This window comes from Rhineura floridana, chromosome 5, assembly GCF_030035675.1.
Source record: "Rhineura floridana isolate rRhiFlo1 chromosome 5, rRhiFlo1.hap2, whole genome shotgun sequence".
Classification (NCBI taxonomy): domain Eukaryota; kingdom Metazoa; phylum Chordata; class Lepidosauria; order Squamata; family Rhineuridae; genus Rhineura; species Rhineura floridana.
In genome coordinates this window covers 73,279,956-73,297,007 of record NC_084484.1, presented here as the reverse complement: position 1 = coordinate 73,297,007, position 17,052 = coordinate 73,279,956, and the positions used below count along the sequence as shown (strand labels likewise).

Genomic DNA, 17,052 nt, shown 5'->3' with positions numbered 1-17,052 from the left:
AACCCCCTGCTCAATGCAGGAATCCAAATCAAAGCATTTCCGACAGATGGCTGTCCAGCTGCCTCTTGAATGCCTCCAGTGTCGGAGATCCCACTACCTCTCTAGTAATTAGTTCCATTGTTGTATGGCTCTAACAGTTAGGAAGCTTTTCCTGATGTCCAGTCGAAATCTGGCTTCTTGCAACTTGAGCCCATTATTCTGTGTCCTGCACTCTAGGATCATTGAGAAGAGATCCCGGCCCTCCTCTGTGTGGCAACCTTTCAAGTACTTGAAGAGTGCTATCATATCTCCCCTCAGTCTTCTCTTCTCCAGGTTAAATATGCCCAGTTCCTTCAGTCTCTCCTCATAGGGCATTGTTTCCAGTCCCCTGATCATCCTTGTTGCCCTCTTTTGAACCTGTTCCAGTTTGTCTGCATCCTTCTAGAAGTGCAGAGACCAGAACTGGACACAGCACTCAACATGAGGCCTAACCAGTGCTGAATAGAGGGGAACTAATACTCCACATGATTTGGAAACTATACTTCTGTTAATGCAGCCTGATATAGCATTTGCCTTTTTTGCAGCCACATCACACTGTTGGCTCATATTCAGCTTGTGATCAACAACAATTCCAAGATCCTTCTTGCATGTCGTACTGCTGAGCCAAGTATCCCCCATCTTATAACTGTGCATTTGGTTTCTTTTTCCTAAGTGTAGAACTTTTACTTCCACCCAGTTTTGTCATGCTGTGTCCCTATAAGTATCCAATTGCATACTATGGTTGTACAATACTTCCTTTACATTTTAAGTATGCCTTGGGGTAGTCATGGTTCTCCATTGTTTTCATCCTGAGGGGCAGATAGGCTGAGAAATGGTGAGTAGCCCATGGTCACCCACTACACTTTATAGCTTATTTTCATTTTGAAAAATTAATTAAAACAATTTACATGCAGGCAAAATTTATTAAGCGGATTCACACAATATGTGTAAAGCACATCCAACTCGCATTTAAAGCGCATGACTTCCCCTAAAGAATTCTGGGAAGTGTCATTTCCCCCTCACAGTTATAGTTCTCACCACTCTTAACAAACTGCAGTTCCCATGATTCTGTGGTGGGATTCATATGCTTCAAATGGGTGTTGAATGTGCTTTAAAGGAATGGTGTGGATCTGCCCTAGGTATGATGTTCATTCAAGAGTGAATTGAAAACAACAATTTTAAAAGATACTTCTTACTCTTACTCATTTTTCAGACCTCTTTCTGAAGTAAAGGGTCAAATCTGTAAAAACATTTGGAGCAGCCACATTAAAAGATAAGGGCAGGGTATTCCAGGCAGGGGGTTGCCAACCCTGCTTGGATATGGATGTCTTTGCAGAAGAACCCTAGTCAAGGTTTACCAACAGCACAGTCCAAACTATATCTACTTAGAAGTCAGTCCTGTTGAGTTCTATGGGGCTTAATCCCTTAGTAAGTGTGTTTAGAATTGCACCCTTCAGGAGCCTCCATCTTTACTCCCCAAAGCTCCCATCTAACATCTCCACAACACTAGGCTCCTTTGTCTCTGCTGTGGCCTTCTGGTGACTGCCCTAGCCTGAAGGCACTTAACCCTTCTTGCTGAAAGCAAGTAGGCTAGATTAAATGTTCCCTACCCAGGCTCATATATATAAAAGATAAACGGCATTTTGTCAAAAGTATTTTTCTCTACATTTTATACCTCATCCTTGGTTTTCCAAGCTTGGCATGGAATGCTTCTCATACAGAATTAATTTGAAATGCTGCATATTTATTATCATAATCATCATATTCAAAATAAAAAATATATGTACCGCCTTCAAGTTGATTCCAACTTATGGTGATCCTATGAATAGGGTTTTCATGAGGCTGAGAGGCAGTGACTGGCCCAAGGTCACTCAGTGAGCTTCATGGCTATGTGGGGATTTGAACCCTAGTCTCATTTTGTTCTCACAACAACCCTGTGAGATAGTAGGTTAGACTGGCCCAGGCAGGGTTATTTAGTGAGCAAAAATGATGCAAATAGCATCTCTTTTAATTGTGCTATCGACCTGCTTACTTCCACTCTGACTGGGGGATCTTGCAGCATGGGGAAGAGATGGGGGCACATCACAGCTGAAGTTCACCCATATAGGAGCATTATCTCTTGTTTATTAGAGACGCCTGTTGCAGGTTTTGCTGCTGAGAGCAGCAGTCAGTTAGTGCGGCCACTTGAGTCACAGCTTGTTGATCCTGAGGAGGCAAAACTAGAAAGTGAGGTTCAGAAAGGAGGCCCTGTGCACGAGGAGGAGGAGGGCATGAAGCAGTGCCAGTTGCCCACAGCCACATCTGCAGAACAGCAAGGACCATGGTTTGGCTTTGAGAAAGCTTGTACATTTGTGAGCCAGAGTGGGAAAAATGTTGTTGTACGATGCAATTACTGCCTTCCAAGGATCAAAAATCTGAGATCAGCTGTTTCCCCCTCATCCAATGTGAAGAAACATTTTGAGGTAAGCCTTTGTCATGCTGGTCCTCAAAGAGTGTCCATTGTCTATTTATGTTTAAATTGTGAAGTTCCTCTTCCATTTTTTCTTGGATTCATGCTTTGTTCTTCTTCCTCAGAGGACACACCCTGAGAAGCTGAGAGCAATTGAAGAAGCAATAAAGGCAAGGAGACGTGGCCTTCCTGAACCAATGCATGACACCCCTCCTCCCAAAATGCTGAAGCAGCAGCAGACAACCCTTGAGAGGTGGGGATCTGGCAGGGAGCCTGTCACCCAGAGCAATCTCGACAGGAGAATCATTGATTTCATTGTAGAGGAGACATTACCACTTCAGACTGTGGACAAACCATCATTCATTAATCTGGTTCGCATTGGACTCCCCAAAGATCTCACCATCATATGTGCCAAGACTCTGAGAGACAGAATTGAGAAGAGAGCATGCCACATGAGAGAAACTCTTGCAAACCGAATGGGTGCTGTGGCATATATAGCAACCACTGCCGATTGTTGGACCAAAGGCAAGAAGAGTTACTTTGGGGTAACAGCCCACTGGATCAACCCAACTACCCTGAAACGTGAGGTCGGGGCCTTGGCTTGTAAGCGTCTGAAGGGGCGCCATACATACGATGTCCTTTCAAAAGCACTGCATGATGTACATGAGCAGTACAGGATCCACAACAAAGTTATGTGCACTACTACAGACAATGGCTCCAACTTTGTGAAAGCGTTCAGAGTTTTCATGGCCAAAGAACCAGTGGAAGCTGCAGGCACCAGTGACGATGATGGTGATAACCAAGAGAAGGAGGAGGCTGAGGTGGAGTTTGTGCCTATCTGTGAGATCCTGGACACAGGACCTGAGGCAGAGGAAGAAGCTGCAGACTCAGGAGAGGATTTTGTTTTACCACCACACCAGAGATGTGCTAGCCACACCCTCAACCTTGTGGCAACACAAGACATAGAGGCCATGCTTTCTGACTCCTCCAAAAGTAGTCTTCTTGGTCCTTTCAAGAAACAGTTTCGTTCCTTGATGGGAAAGTGCAGCAAGTTGTGGTCCAAGCAGAACCAGTCAGCCCAGATTGCTGAGTATATCCATGCGCAATGTGGTGTGTATCTGAAGGTACCGAATAAGACCAGGTGGAATTCCACCTTTGATGCGTTGAAGCAACTACATGAGCTCCTGTCAACAGTGCCACTAAAAATGCATGCCATAATGGACCGCTGCTCCTTGTCCAGGATCACAGCTGCTGAGATTGAAGTGGTACAGGAATACACAGAGATTATGGAGCCACTAGCCCAGTCCCTAGATATCCTGCAACGGGAGAACGGCATGTTCATGGGGTATTTGCTACCAACGCTCTGCAATCTGGACCGCAAGTTAGAAGGACTGGAAAACAAACCTGAGAGGTACACATACTGTTTTCAGCTGCTGAGAGGTGTGTGCGAAGCCCTAAGAAAGCGGTTTGCAGCTATCTGGGAGGACAAGAGGCTTCTTCTGGCAGCCGGCCTACACCCTCGCTTCAAACTAGATTGGCTGGAATCGTGTCAGGCCACCACCCATACCAACAAGTAAGAACATTAGGGAAGCCCTTTGGGTGGATTACTCCAAGGGAAATGTTGTCTCAAGGGAGGCATCAGAGGGCTTAAGGTGGTAGGCAGGGGCTGGTCCTTTTCTTCCTGGGGCTCCTCATCACAACCTTGGGTTGCTGCAGGTAATCCTTAAGGGTCTGCTGTGCTGCCCCATGAGTGTGGTGACTTGGTCACCTTCCTACCTTCCATGTCATCATCCACAGGCTCAGGCTGGACCCTGAACCAGGGGACATGACAAGCATCAGGAAATGAAGAGCAGATGATGGTTTCCTAACATATATATGTTAACATATCCTCTCTCTTTCTTAGATACACAATGGAAGCCTTGCTGAAAGCCGAAATAAAGATGGGTGTACTTAATGAAGACAGTGATCAGTCTTCAGATAAAGACCAGGAAGGAGATGACTTAGCAGATGACTTCTTTAACTTTCTGCCCCAGGGCAAGAAGTCAGCAGTGGACACTGCTGAGGAGGAACTGGTGAGGTACCTGAGGTCTCCCAGCAGGGAAGTGTCATCACTCCATGGCTTTCCACATGTGCTGCGGTGTTTTTTGCAGCACAACACAGGCATGCCTTCAAGCGCCGCAGTAGAACGCCTGTTCAGTACTGGTGGCAACGTAATGACTGTAAAAAGACATTCCTTGTCTGACATGCTCTTTGAGCATCTTGTTCTTTTGAGACATAACAGAAACATATTATAAAAGCATTTCAAGTGTAACATTTGATTTCAAGAGTTGGGGTATCTTCATTGCTTGGGGGGATGTGAGATTCTGTTATGCCATTATGTTAATCTTATGGATAAAATTTTTTATTCTACTACCCCCTGTGTGTGTGTGTTTATTTTTAATATTGTTTTAGGCTTCTTAGATGTGCAGCAGCCAAGGCCAGCACCTTGTAGGAGTTTTTTTTTTAAAGTAACTGAAATGTAATTGTAGTGATTACTTTTGAGAAAAAGTAAAGTAATCAGTTACTTTCAGAGCAATTGTAATTGAAACGATAATTACTACTTTTTTGGGCCAAGTAATTGTAACTGTAATTTATTACTTTTTAAAAGTAATCTTCCAAGCTCTGGTTTTACTTATGCCACATACTTATAAGTGATTGTGTTGGGAAATCTTGGCACTAGTATGACAAAACAAACCTAGTACCTGCTGGTGGTGCTAGGATCTGACTTAGATACTGCTTTTCAACCCTGGTGCAAGCTGTGCTGCACAATGGCCCTTGCTGTACTCTATTTTGGTGTGGAAATGACTGTTGAGGTTAGCAGGATCTCAAGGCAATAACCAGTACTAACTATTTGTACCTCTGTATTGGCTTTAGCTGCATAAACATATCTCATGATAATTGTCGGACCAAATAGTACTATATGCTCCACTGCTTTAAAATCCTCTGCCCCAAGAGATTTGTATGACTATCATAGTTCTGGATCCTGACACTTTATTTTTTGATTGATTGATTTGATTTATATCCCGCCCTTTCTCCCAGTAGAAGCCCAGGTGGACTTCCCCTTCCAAGTTTGCTGAATGCTCTGAAAACAGAGATGAAGCTGCCTAGAAGGCAGTTTTTAGAGCTGTGATCTCTGTAGATCAAGGGCAGGGATTGCAACCCTCAAGGCCTCTCTCTCCAAACCTTAGAACTCTCTGCAGGCCATAGTCCTCCCAGGCCATAACCCTCACCAGCCCTGCTCTGTGCCCTTCTTGAGTGCTTTTGCCTGGCCGGAATGTGTCCTTGAACTGTGATAATGCATTTTTCTTGCATGGACTAAGGTGTGTGTGCAGATACCTCAGTATGTGTTAAAGGTCAGATCCATTGTTTCATCCACTTTTGCCTCTGGCCCCTTGCTGGACAGTTCTCCATGAGGGAATGTGGCCTTCAAGCTGAGAAAGGTTCCCCACCCCTGCTGTAGACATTAATTCACTACTATCCCTGGTTCCATTGACCAACCCTCTTCTTCAGGCTCAAATGACCCATCCCCTGAATTACCAGCAACCTAAAAGCAGCCCTTCTGTGCTATCCTGCAATGTCAATTGGTTTCTGTAGACAATCCAATACTTTCAGAGGACTAGGGATGGATAAGAATTCAGCTGAATTTAGATTTAGCACCAGATTTTTCAGTAATCTGAATCTTTGCAGAGTGATCCTGTTTGCTCTGAGCTTCAGTGGCTTTCTTCTGACACCTTTTTTTTGCCATGAATATTCCCTTGAGTATATTGTTCTTTTATTGATTTTACTCATAGCACAGCAGTACAGTACACTGTCCTCCTCTCTCTGCCCCCCCTTCCTCTCGAATAGTCCAAACTCCAAGCAGAGGAAGAAGCAAGTCAAGCCTATATAGCCTATAATAGTGGAGACAGAGGAGGAGGACACAAAGCCACTTTCCTTTCAAAATATCAATTGTAATATCGATATTTTTGGGAAAGGAAAAAATCAGACCAGTAAAAGGAATGGACAGCAGACAAAGAACAAACTCAAATTGATTCTGCCTGTTAGGTCAACAGAATGTTCTCAAAGTGGCCCTGGCCGACAGATCGCATCCCTACAGAAGACATACCTGCTCAATAAGCCACAGTTCCTTGAATTCCCAAACAGGACTCTCCAAGGGGCTGGGGATTTGCTCAGATCTCAGCTGGGGATTTGCTCAGATCCTGTAAGACTATATAATCATCAGTAACCTTCAGACCAGTACTGGAGCAACATTCCCTGCTTCTCAGTGATATTCTGGTATCCAGCCTAAATCTCCTGAACCAGGAGGAGCCAATGTGGGAATTTCCAGACGTTGATGGACTCTAACTCCTATCAGCTGCAGTCAACCTGGCCAAAGATGGAGTCATAGACCAACAATATTTGGAAGGCATCACACATCTGGCTATCCCTGCTCTACATGTAGTTCTCCATAGTCCTGACTCTCAGTTGCCTGACCTGACACACCTGATCAGAATATGCCCCTGGACCCTAGCCTGGAATAGAAAAAACAAAAAAGTTTTCCAAGTAATCTTTAAATTGACTGGTTGAATAATTATGCTGTTGCTGCTTTCTATATCTTTTTTATCTCTTTTAATTAGCCTCATGCATTTAAATTTTTTTCTCTTGAAAACTAGTAGACATTTAAAAATATATAAATGCCACTCAAGGTCCTCCAGATGTTGCTGGACTACGGCTCTCCGTGATTGCTGGACCACTGGCCATGAGAGCTGAGGCTGATGGGAGTTGGAGTTTAGTAGCACCTGGAGGATATCACGGTGGCCAGCCATGCACTATACTGCCTTAGAGGTTCTGCAAAAAGGACAACTGAAGACACTAACAGCACAATCCCATACATGTCTACTCAGAAGTAAGCCCCACTGAGTTCAGTGAAACTTACTCCCAGGTAGGCATAGGTAAGAAATTTGAATCAGTTCACATTTCAAGTCGAATCTATCAAATTTGCACTTTCCGAAACAATATGAGAACCAAAACACAGCCATCCTTCAAAATTTGCATTTATTCTAATTTTACAAAGCAGTTTGCCAACCAATGTTTACAAAACGCATATGTTAGGGGAAAGTGTGCACAAGAATGAATATTGGAGTGAAAATGTGTTATATGATGAGTAATTGATAGCAAAAAACTGTACGTTAGTCAAAACTGCCTACAGTGTTTATTAGGAGAAATTCACACTAAAATGCTGGAGCATTTTCATGAGGATTTAAAAAAAAATACAAATTGCTAGAGAAATGTCGAGAACTGAATTTAAGATTGGAAAAATGAGAAACTAAGAACAGAATTTGACAGATCTTTCCATCTCTACTCACAGGTAATGTTTATAGGGTTGCTGACTCACCATCTTGTATTTCATTTCTCAATTTTTGTTTAGCACAGATTTATTAATATTTGACATCTCAGCTTCCAAATCAGCAGAAAGCTCTTGCATATGTTACCAGTGTTTTCTTATCAATTTCGCTCAAGTTATATAATAGACATTTTAAAAAGACTGAATCAACTTTTTTGATGTAACAGTATGCAAACATTTCAGTTAGCAGGGGGTGGGGGAACTGTGTGATGAAAACTGAGCACAGCTCAAAAGCCACAGACTCCTACACCAACAGCAGACAAGCTAAGAAACAGACGTTGGTACCAAAAATTTCACACTTCACAGATTATTGTGTGCTGTTCTCTGAATTCATTATATGATAACTGAAATCAATTTAAAATACAGTATTTTCAACATGCAAAATAGTTATGTAAACTAAATACTTTGATTTGAGCAGGGGGTTGGACTTGATGGCCTTATAGGCCCCTTCCAAGTCTACTATTCTATGATTCTATGAATAACAGTGACTAGGAAGCAAATGTATATTGTACAAGTCATTCTATCATAATGTTCTGAACTATTAAAAAAGTCTAATACGCTGTGATTTTTCTGCAAACTTGCAGAGGAACTGTTCACTTAAAATATGTTACTTTCAAAAGCCAAGATTACTAAGTTTTCTTTTCTCTGATGAAGCACTGAACACCTGTATGATGTCAACACATACGTCAAAGTTGAGAATGAATTTTCACAAACAGCTGATAATGCACCAAAGGTGAATCCTGCAGCATACAAAGTGTACACATGTGGAAAGGCTTTGTGGTACAGGTACAATGTTTTAGTAAGCTCGTGAACTGTGAGTTCAGTTCTCCTGAGGCAGTTCTCCTGCTTCTTGGAACTAACTACGCTGGTCTCCTTTGCTATGCCAGGAAAGCAATTAAGAGAAGTTTATTATAAGCATGACTTTTCATAAGGAAATGCTTGGTAGCATGTCACATAGGAACTATACATGTCTCCAAACTGCAAGTGCTAGAATCAACTGTACAAGCACACAGTCTCTATTCTACAGAAAGGCCCTGGGCCAGCCAGCTAACACCGCTTTTGATGGCTCTACCAGCAAATCTCACATACCCTATTTTGACGGCACATAAGTTCATATGAGAAAAGTTAAATTAGGTGTATTATTTATAATGATCATTTGCACATTTGGGTGCAAGTCTAAGCTGTTGCAACTAAGTCTCTAGCCAATTATACTCTTCGAAACCATTCTGAAATGGAACCAGCTTGAAAGGATTACAGGATATATTTTTCAACTTTTTTAACCAACTGGGGAAGAAATGTCCCCTGGACAAGCGCACACAATATTCCACCTCCCCATTGCCTTGGCTAAGTTAGTAAGATCACATTAGGCTTCCTGGGCCTTGGAGAGCCAACTCACTCACCTCTCTGCTTCTTCTCACGTCCTGCCCTGGACTAGGCTAGTCTAAGCTCCAAGCCTAGGCACACCCACCAGATGCACTAGTAACACCTACCACTTACAGATGCTGGCTGAGCAGTACAGGAGCAGGGGAGATGCTCTGCAGTGCACGACAATACTGTCCTCCTCGCCTTTCCTTCCTTCAATTGCAAACTCTTAGGTTTGCCAACTCCCTCCCTCAATCAAGATTTGTGTTCACTTCATTCACACCTTTAACTCTTATATTTGCTGTGTTTGCATTCCCTTGGTAATAGGGTTGCCAGGTCAGAAGTATCCCACACTCAGATGTCAGAGGTGGATCCTAGTGATGTCATAGGGGGCTTGCCCTGGTGATGTCATAGAGAAAGTGCCCTAGTGATGGCATAGGGGTGGGCCCTAATGATGTCATTAAGCATGATACATTAAGCATCAACCACAGTTGCTTGGAGCATACCACTTAAACAAAAAAAATTCTCTGATTGGAAATTAAGACAGAAATCTCAGCTAAATGAGGGTGTTTCCAGGTCCAGCTGAAATGATGGGATCATTCCTTTTTACCTGCTCAGAGATCCTGGGTAAGGAACATTTAATCTAGCCTACTTGATTCTGGCAAGAAAGCTTAAGTGCCCTCAGGCCATGCCAGTCACCAGAAGGCTGTTATAGGAAGAAAGCCTAGTGTTGTGGAGATGTTAGATAGGAGCACTCAGGAGTAAAGATGGATGCCCCTGAAGGCTGCAATTGTAACACTTACCAAGAGATTAAGCCGCATAGAACTCAACAGGACTTCTGTGTACATATTGATAGCATTGCGCTATTGGTAAGGCTTCACTAGGAATCCGCTGTAACAATATCCATATCCAAGCAGGGTTAGCAACAGGGCCGCGCCAGGCATGCCGGGGCCTTGGGCACCAGCTTGCCCCGGGCCCCACGCACACACACCACCTACCTGTCTCTCCTGTCTTTCGCAGCTGTGCGTGCTGAGCTGTCATTAACCAAGATGGCGGCTGAGGTTTCCTTAAGGTGCTGAAGCCTCCGCAGCCATCTTGGTTGATGGCACACATGCGTGCTACACGCGCACATCCATGACATCAACCAAGATGGCGGCAGGGGCATGAGCACCTTAGGAAAACTTCAGCTGCCATCTTAGCTAATAGCTGCCATCTTAGCTAATAGCAGCCCTGCGCGCACAGCCGCAAAAGACAGGAGAGACAAATAGGTGGAGCCAGCAAATGCGTGGGTGGCTTACAAGCTCCCTCCCTGTGATCTGCGGCAGCTGCTCTGTCACGGATCGCAGAAGGGGAGCGCTACTGGTCCCCCATTGTTTCAAGGGGCCACTTGGGTGGGGGCCAACGTGGCCTCCCTTTACCGCTGGCCCTGGTTAGCAACCTCCTGCCTGGAATGTCCTGCCTCACTTAACATGGCTGCTCCAAACTTCTTTACACACTTGACCCGTTACTGCAGAGAGGTTTGAGAAATGAGTAAGAGTTAAGAAGATTCTCTACTCTTTTCAGCTTACTCTGTGGGCTGCTAGCTATTGATTGATTGATTGATTGCACTTGTATACCGCCCCATAGCCGAAGCTCTCTGAGTGGTTTTCAGCAATCAAAAACATTAAAACAAATATACAATTTAAAACACATATTTTAAAAACAATTTAAAACACAATTTTAAAATTTAAAACAATATAAAAACAATATAAACTCACTTTGACAGTCAATCCTATTTCAGTGGGTAATAATGGACAGAGAGAAAACACACATGGTTCAGTCTACCTTCACAGGCAGTAGAATGGGAACAACAGCAATTGAAGCCACACTTTCCAGTATGTGGGAATTCTCTTTTACCACTATTGAGCAAGAAACAAACCATCATGTGAATAACAAGGTGCATCATCAGTGGGTTTAAGGGGATTGACTTGACCACATGGAACCACTGTTGTTGCTTCTATGGATGTAAGGGAGTAAGGTCAGAGGTAAATGAAATGCAAAGAGAAAAAGAAAAGTCAGTGATGATTTCCTAATGCAATACCATACCAACCACAACAAGATTCCTATGATTAAGGCACAATTGCTGACATGGGTGAGATCAGCACATAATACCTCTGCTCTGAAATCTGCACTGGTTGCTGATTTGCTACCAGGCCAAGTTCAAGGTGTGCTTTCCATATTTCAGGTTCCACATAGTACTTGTTCTGCTCTTGTAAGAAATTGATCCTTTAGTGTGGTAGTACCTACGCTTTAGAACTCCCTGCCTATTTCCATTATGCAGGCGCCTTCATTGTACTCATTTTGGCACCTGCTAAAAACATTTTTGCTTAGGCAAGCCTACCCAGGCATGTAGAAGCTATTATGTTTTTTTCTGTTTTTAACTCATTGTTGGTTTTATTATTTTGAATGTTTGTAAATACCTGCCTTTAACTGTTTTGGCCAATAATTTTATTGTGTTAATTCCTTCTATAAACCGCTTTGAGGGTTTTTTTTTTACAATAAAGCAATATATAAATGTTGTAAATAAAATATATAAATAAATTTCTGAGTCACTGTGGCCCTTGGGTCTCTTTCCTCTTTTATACTGAGTCAGGCCATTTGGTACCATCTAGCTCAGTACTGCTGACACGGACTAGCATTGGCTCTCCAGGATTCCAGGCAATAATATCTTCCAGAGATTGAATTTAGGACCCCTACATGCAAACCATGTGCCCTACCACTGAGGTACTTTTTTTAAAAAAGTATCTTTTAAAATTGTTCTTTTCATTTCACTAATGAATGCACAGCATACTAGGGCAGATCCACATAATACATTTAAAGCACATGAATCTCACCACAGAATCCTGGGAACTGTAGTTTGTTAAGGGTGGTGGAACTATAAGGGAAAAACTATACTAGGGAAAAACTATACTTCCCAGGATTCTTTGGGGGGTCATGCACTCTATATGCGGGTTGGATGTGCCTTAAATGTATTATGTGGATCTGCATTACTTCATGAAGTTTGCCTGCATATAAATCATTTTAATTAAATTTTAAAATGGAAATAAGATACAAAGTTTACTGGGTGACCATGGACTATGCACCATCTCTCAGCCTAACCTGCTTCTCAGGGTTAAAGTAACAGAGAGGGACCATGACCACCCCAAGGTGCAATCCTATGCATGTTTACTCAGAAGCAAGTCCCAATGTATTCATTGGGGCTTACTGAGACAGGAAAGCATACACAGGACTGCAATTCAGTGATAGGGAACTTCACTCACCCAATCTAAAATTCAGAATCATGCCAAGTTAAGCTGTTTTGCAACTGTTTTATACTTGTTTTATGGTTATTGGATTTTAAATGGCTTTATTTCTTGTTGTGAGCTGCCTTGGTTTCCAACCCTACCTCACAGGGTTGTTGGAAAGACTCCATATACATGCTGGAGGTGTAAAAATACATACACCCCATGCAATAGTTTATTGTCAAAACCAGTTGGTTAGTTATTACCAAAACCAGTTGGTTAGTATTAGTTTCCTGCCCAGTCAAAGCAGTGACACCTAAGTAAGCCCTGCCTAACTGCTTTTTTAAAAAAGGGATCAAAGGGGGAGAGAAAGATTTACAACACAACCCTTTTCTATGTTCACTCAAAAGTCCCATTGACGTTCAGCACAATCCTAACCATGTCTACTCAAAAGTAAGTCCTACTGAATTCAAAGGGGTTAGCTCCCAGGTATGTGGAATTAGCATTGCAGCTTTATCCCCAGAAAAGATTCATATTGGGAAGGTTTTCAAAACAGGTTATGAATAAGACAAATAAACTGCCCTCTTCCAGTAAAATTTAAACTTGTTTGACTCCTTAATTAGAAAAGTATAACACTGCAGCATGTATACTTTTAAACACTTCTGTTCAAAAATTATTTGAAAGATAAAATGTATGCCATTTTTGCAATTTGTAATTAAAAAAAACCCCTGCATGTACACTTTTATGCCTACCAAGATCCTGCTGTAATCTGTTGTAGTACAATCCTATGCATATTTACTCAGCAGCAAGTCCTGATCCTGTACAGAGAAAGTACTCTTTATGCTGCTGAAACCTATACATTTATTGAATTCCTGATGTGAGACAAGCAGGAAATGAAAACTGTGAATTTAGCTTTTGCCAGGGGTCAACAAATCTTGTCAACCACAACCCTGACTTCACTTATTGGCTAAAAAACTGAAAGGGCAGGGATTAGAGCAGTTGGTAGTAACAGAAGTTGTGGGGGGGTGGGACCTTTTGGTTTATAACTTTGAACCACATCACCTAGAAATTTAATTTTTTAAAAAATGAAAGCCAAGAGTCTGGTGGTTAGGTAAGTCACCCGGAGAGGACCCCTAAAAACTGGAATCTCTGGGCAAAATCCAGACACCGGCAACCCTCCTTGGTAACATTACCCTACCCCTCTCTTTGGAAGTCTAAAATGTATTTCAAAAAGCTCAAATGAAGTTTTAAGTGGCAGCAATGCTTGAAATTTGAAGACTGAAGGAAAATTTCATTTGGGGGGCAGAATTCTCATTTGGGAGGCAATGCCCCCATTTGCCCCATGTTGCTACACCCCTGCGTACACCCCACAACCAAGCATATGCTACAAACTATTCTACTGGCTACTATTCTTTCAAGTCTAATTTTGGGTTGCAGGAAGAGGGGACCCTGGGGATACCAGGGAAAAACTCTGTGGATGCATGTAGACCCACAGGCACCACACTGGCATCCCCTGATCTACCTTGAGTAAGCACATGACTCCAAGCTAATGTCATAGCCACATCTTCAGAGTTTCTCCCCTGGTATTGGCTGTGTATTTTTTTCTAAAAGGATTCTACCAATGATAGGCACTACTACTAATAAACAATAATGATGTAATGTCAATACATCTGTGGCTTAGGACAGGGATGGGTAGCCTTTTCTGTTGAGGTCTGCATTCCCTTGGCTGTCTGTGTGTGTATGTGAGTAATTTGCCAGTGACTACATGCGGGCAGTAGGCAGGGGGCCAAAGCCAAAAGAGGCTGTGGTCTGAGCCAAAATATTGACAGGCCACTCTCTTTCCCCCCCTTTTTCTGCCACCCTTATTCCCCACATTTTATGATTAATGAAATTAAACATAGTTTCAGTAGGTTTGCTTTTCCTGTTAAATATCTTAATTCCCAGTTTCCATAGTGTTCAATATAAATAATACTAGGATAGCAAAATGTTGTAAATAAGGAACTTCCATAACTTTGCAAACAAAGAAATGATACTATCGAAGCAAATTCGAGGAATTTTAAAACGTATTTGTTTCAGTGGGAGTAATTTACGTTATGTACTTAAAATTTCTTCCACTGAAATCAACACGGTTTAAGAATATTTAACTTGAACTTGAGCATGTCCTTTCTAAATGGCTGAAAATGAAAAATAATTTTAAAAAGTGAAGCTTGAGAAAGCTAATTCTTAATATGAGATAAAAATTTAATAAAACTTTACAACACCTCACCTTGTTACTAATAACTATACAGAACAGATAGCACACAGAAAGAACATTCTCTTACCTCAGAAGTTGTTAACAGGTTGGAACAATTTGGTGTCTCTCCTATCCTTTTCCCACACGTAACAGTAAAATTTTAAAGAGCTTTTTGCCAGTCTCCATCACACGAGATAAAAATAAAATGCATGAGCTAGAGCATTTGACAAATAGCGGTACCAATGCAATCCCTCACTCTAATTTATTGCCAGTCAACTTGTCACCCTCTTCCTCTCTTACTGGATCCTTCTTGGAATGCGAGCCAGCTCATTCACATCAAGCTAAAGCATCAGAAATACCAACACAGCTTCAGAAGTCTTTTAAAAAAGGCTTTGTGTTAAAATAGCTCACACAATCATTTGTCACACAGAAAAATAGCTCACTCTTAAAAATACACTAGAGCATTTATTTACTAGTCCAGCAGGCTCTGTTGATGTAGAATGTGTGGCCCTAATGTAAATGCAGTGCCTCATAAGACTACCACAGGCATAATACAGTGCAAGGCACTCTTTAATTTAAAACTAAAATGCCAGTCTTAAACACTGATTGAGTCTGTTTTGATGCAACAAAAGGAAAACAGTCCTTTCTGAATGCACCATTCCCTGTGTGCATGAAATAAGTTGCAAAGTATCAGTAGGTTGTGATATTTTAAAAGAAGCCCAGCCAGTTAAGATGAGGATACGGAAACTCAACTTACACAATCCAGAGAATGTATGCAGATTAAAAACACATGTTCAAACAGCAATGATAGGATGCTTACTACACACTTTTGTCACTGCTCTTTTAGGTACACCAGTCAAGTGGTTCTTGGTGTTATAATTGCATGTTACTCATTGTGCGCACGAAGAAAGAGGCCGGCTCACAGGAGACTGGGGTCTTTAAAGGCCCAGGTCTGGCTCCACCCCTTGGCTGCTCTTGCGAGACTGCCCAGGATTGTGGGTGATCTTGCGAGAGCCGGTCATAGATGGGAGGATTCTAACTCCTCCCTCCTATCGCTGCCTGGTGCGGCCTCCACCCCACAATTAGTGCCGTGTGTGGAGGCTTGAGGCTTGTCTTAGGGAAATCCATCAGAAAGCGTGTGTGTGTATGCACTAGTACACACACGCACCCACACTCATGTGTGCATGCATTTTTTATTAGAAACATTTTGTTCCCTTCAGTAAGCAAGTTTTCATCAGCAAGCTCTGCAGATTTAACAAAGCATTAGCATCAACAGTTTCTACAGAATTCTGTCCCTGCAATATCCCTTTCATCCCTTTGGATGAGATGAGTGTGACCAGTGTTACAATGCTTTAGAATATATTTTTTTGCCTACGTGAAACTTGAGGCCTCTTTCGTAATGCAAGTTGCCTATTGTTTAAGAAAGAAAACACAATAGAAAGCAAATCCTTACCAACACCACATACCCCAAAAGCACAGTCACTCAAGAAAGGGTCATTTCTCTTAAGACAGCTACAAAATTTAAAGCCAAATAAGTTTGCAGCATGCATGTGCCTGAAAGCTACACAGAACATTAATCTTAACCTTCTTGTTATTCTTTAGCACTCTCTTTTGTTTCTGTGCCAAGTTAATACTCTTTCTAAAATATCCAGTAAAGATGCAAGGTTATACCTGTGCCCCACTGCAAAGAAAAATCTGATTACACTTAAGCAAAGAATTCAGCGCAATATAAAGGAAATGATCAAAGTCTAACATTGCTCCTCTGTACACTGAACTTTCATGGCTATGAATGCCTAATGACAGAAAAGCATGTACCTAAAGCAGACTTTTGTTAAAAAAATATTGCTTTGAGATAGTCAAGTCAACCCTCCTTGTCTACAGTCTCATTTCTTTTCAGCACTAAAATAGGGAAGTGTGTGTGTGTGTGAGTCAGTGAGAGTGAGAGAGAGAACTAAAGCAGTTACCATTTTAAGAAGTAAAAAGAAGAAGAAAAAACCTGGAAAAAACATTTGGATCTGCTGTGGCACATGACACAACACTATCCATTCCAGAGAATGCTACAACAGGTGAAATTATGACAAATGCAACTTTGTAAAGCAGTTCTTGGTTTAATTTTGTCCAGACCTGGGCTATGCAGATATCTGAAATCTTGCCAACGATTCTTTGAAGAACATCTTCAGCATACAAATAGGCCGGCAAATAAACATCCAATAAAACGGCAGGGTAAGTAGCTGACAGCTTTAACCTTTGTTTCTTCCCCCTCCAATAAAAGCATAGATAGATAAATAAATAAATAAACAGAGAAGCA

At 42.0% G+C, this 17,052-nt stretch overlaps 1 protein-coding gene across 8 annotated transcripts in view; it reads right to left on the bottom strand.

Moving 5' to 3' along the window:
• FRMPD4 (FERM and PDZ domain containing 4) overlaps positions 1–17,052 on the bottom strand; it is a 404,750-nt gene that overhangs the window by 238,319 nt on the left and 149,379 nt on the right. For 3 of the 8 annotated variants that reach the window (XM_061627114.1, XM_061627115.1, XM_061627117.1), the window contains exon 2: positions 16,869–17,004. The exons of the other annotated variants lie outside the window; for them this stretch is intronic. The gene's annotated coding sequence lies outside the window, so the exon portion shown is untranslated. The remainder of the gene's footprint in view (positions 1–16,868; positions 17,005–17,052) is intronic. 8 annotated transcript variants of the gene reach the window in all.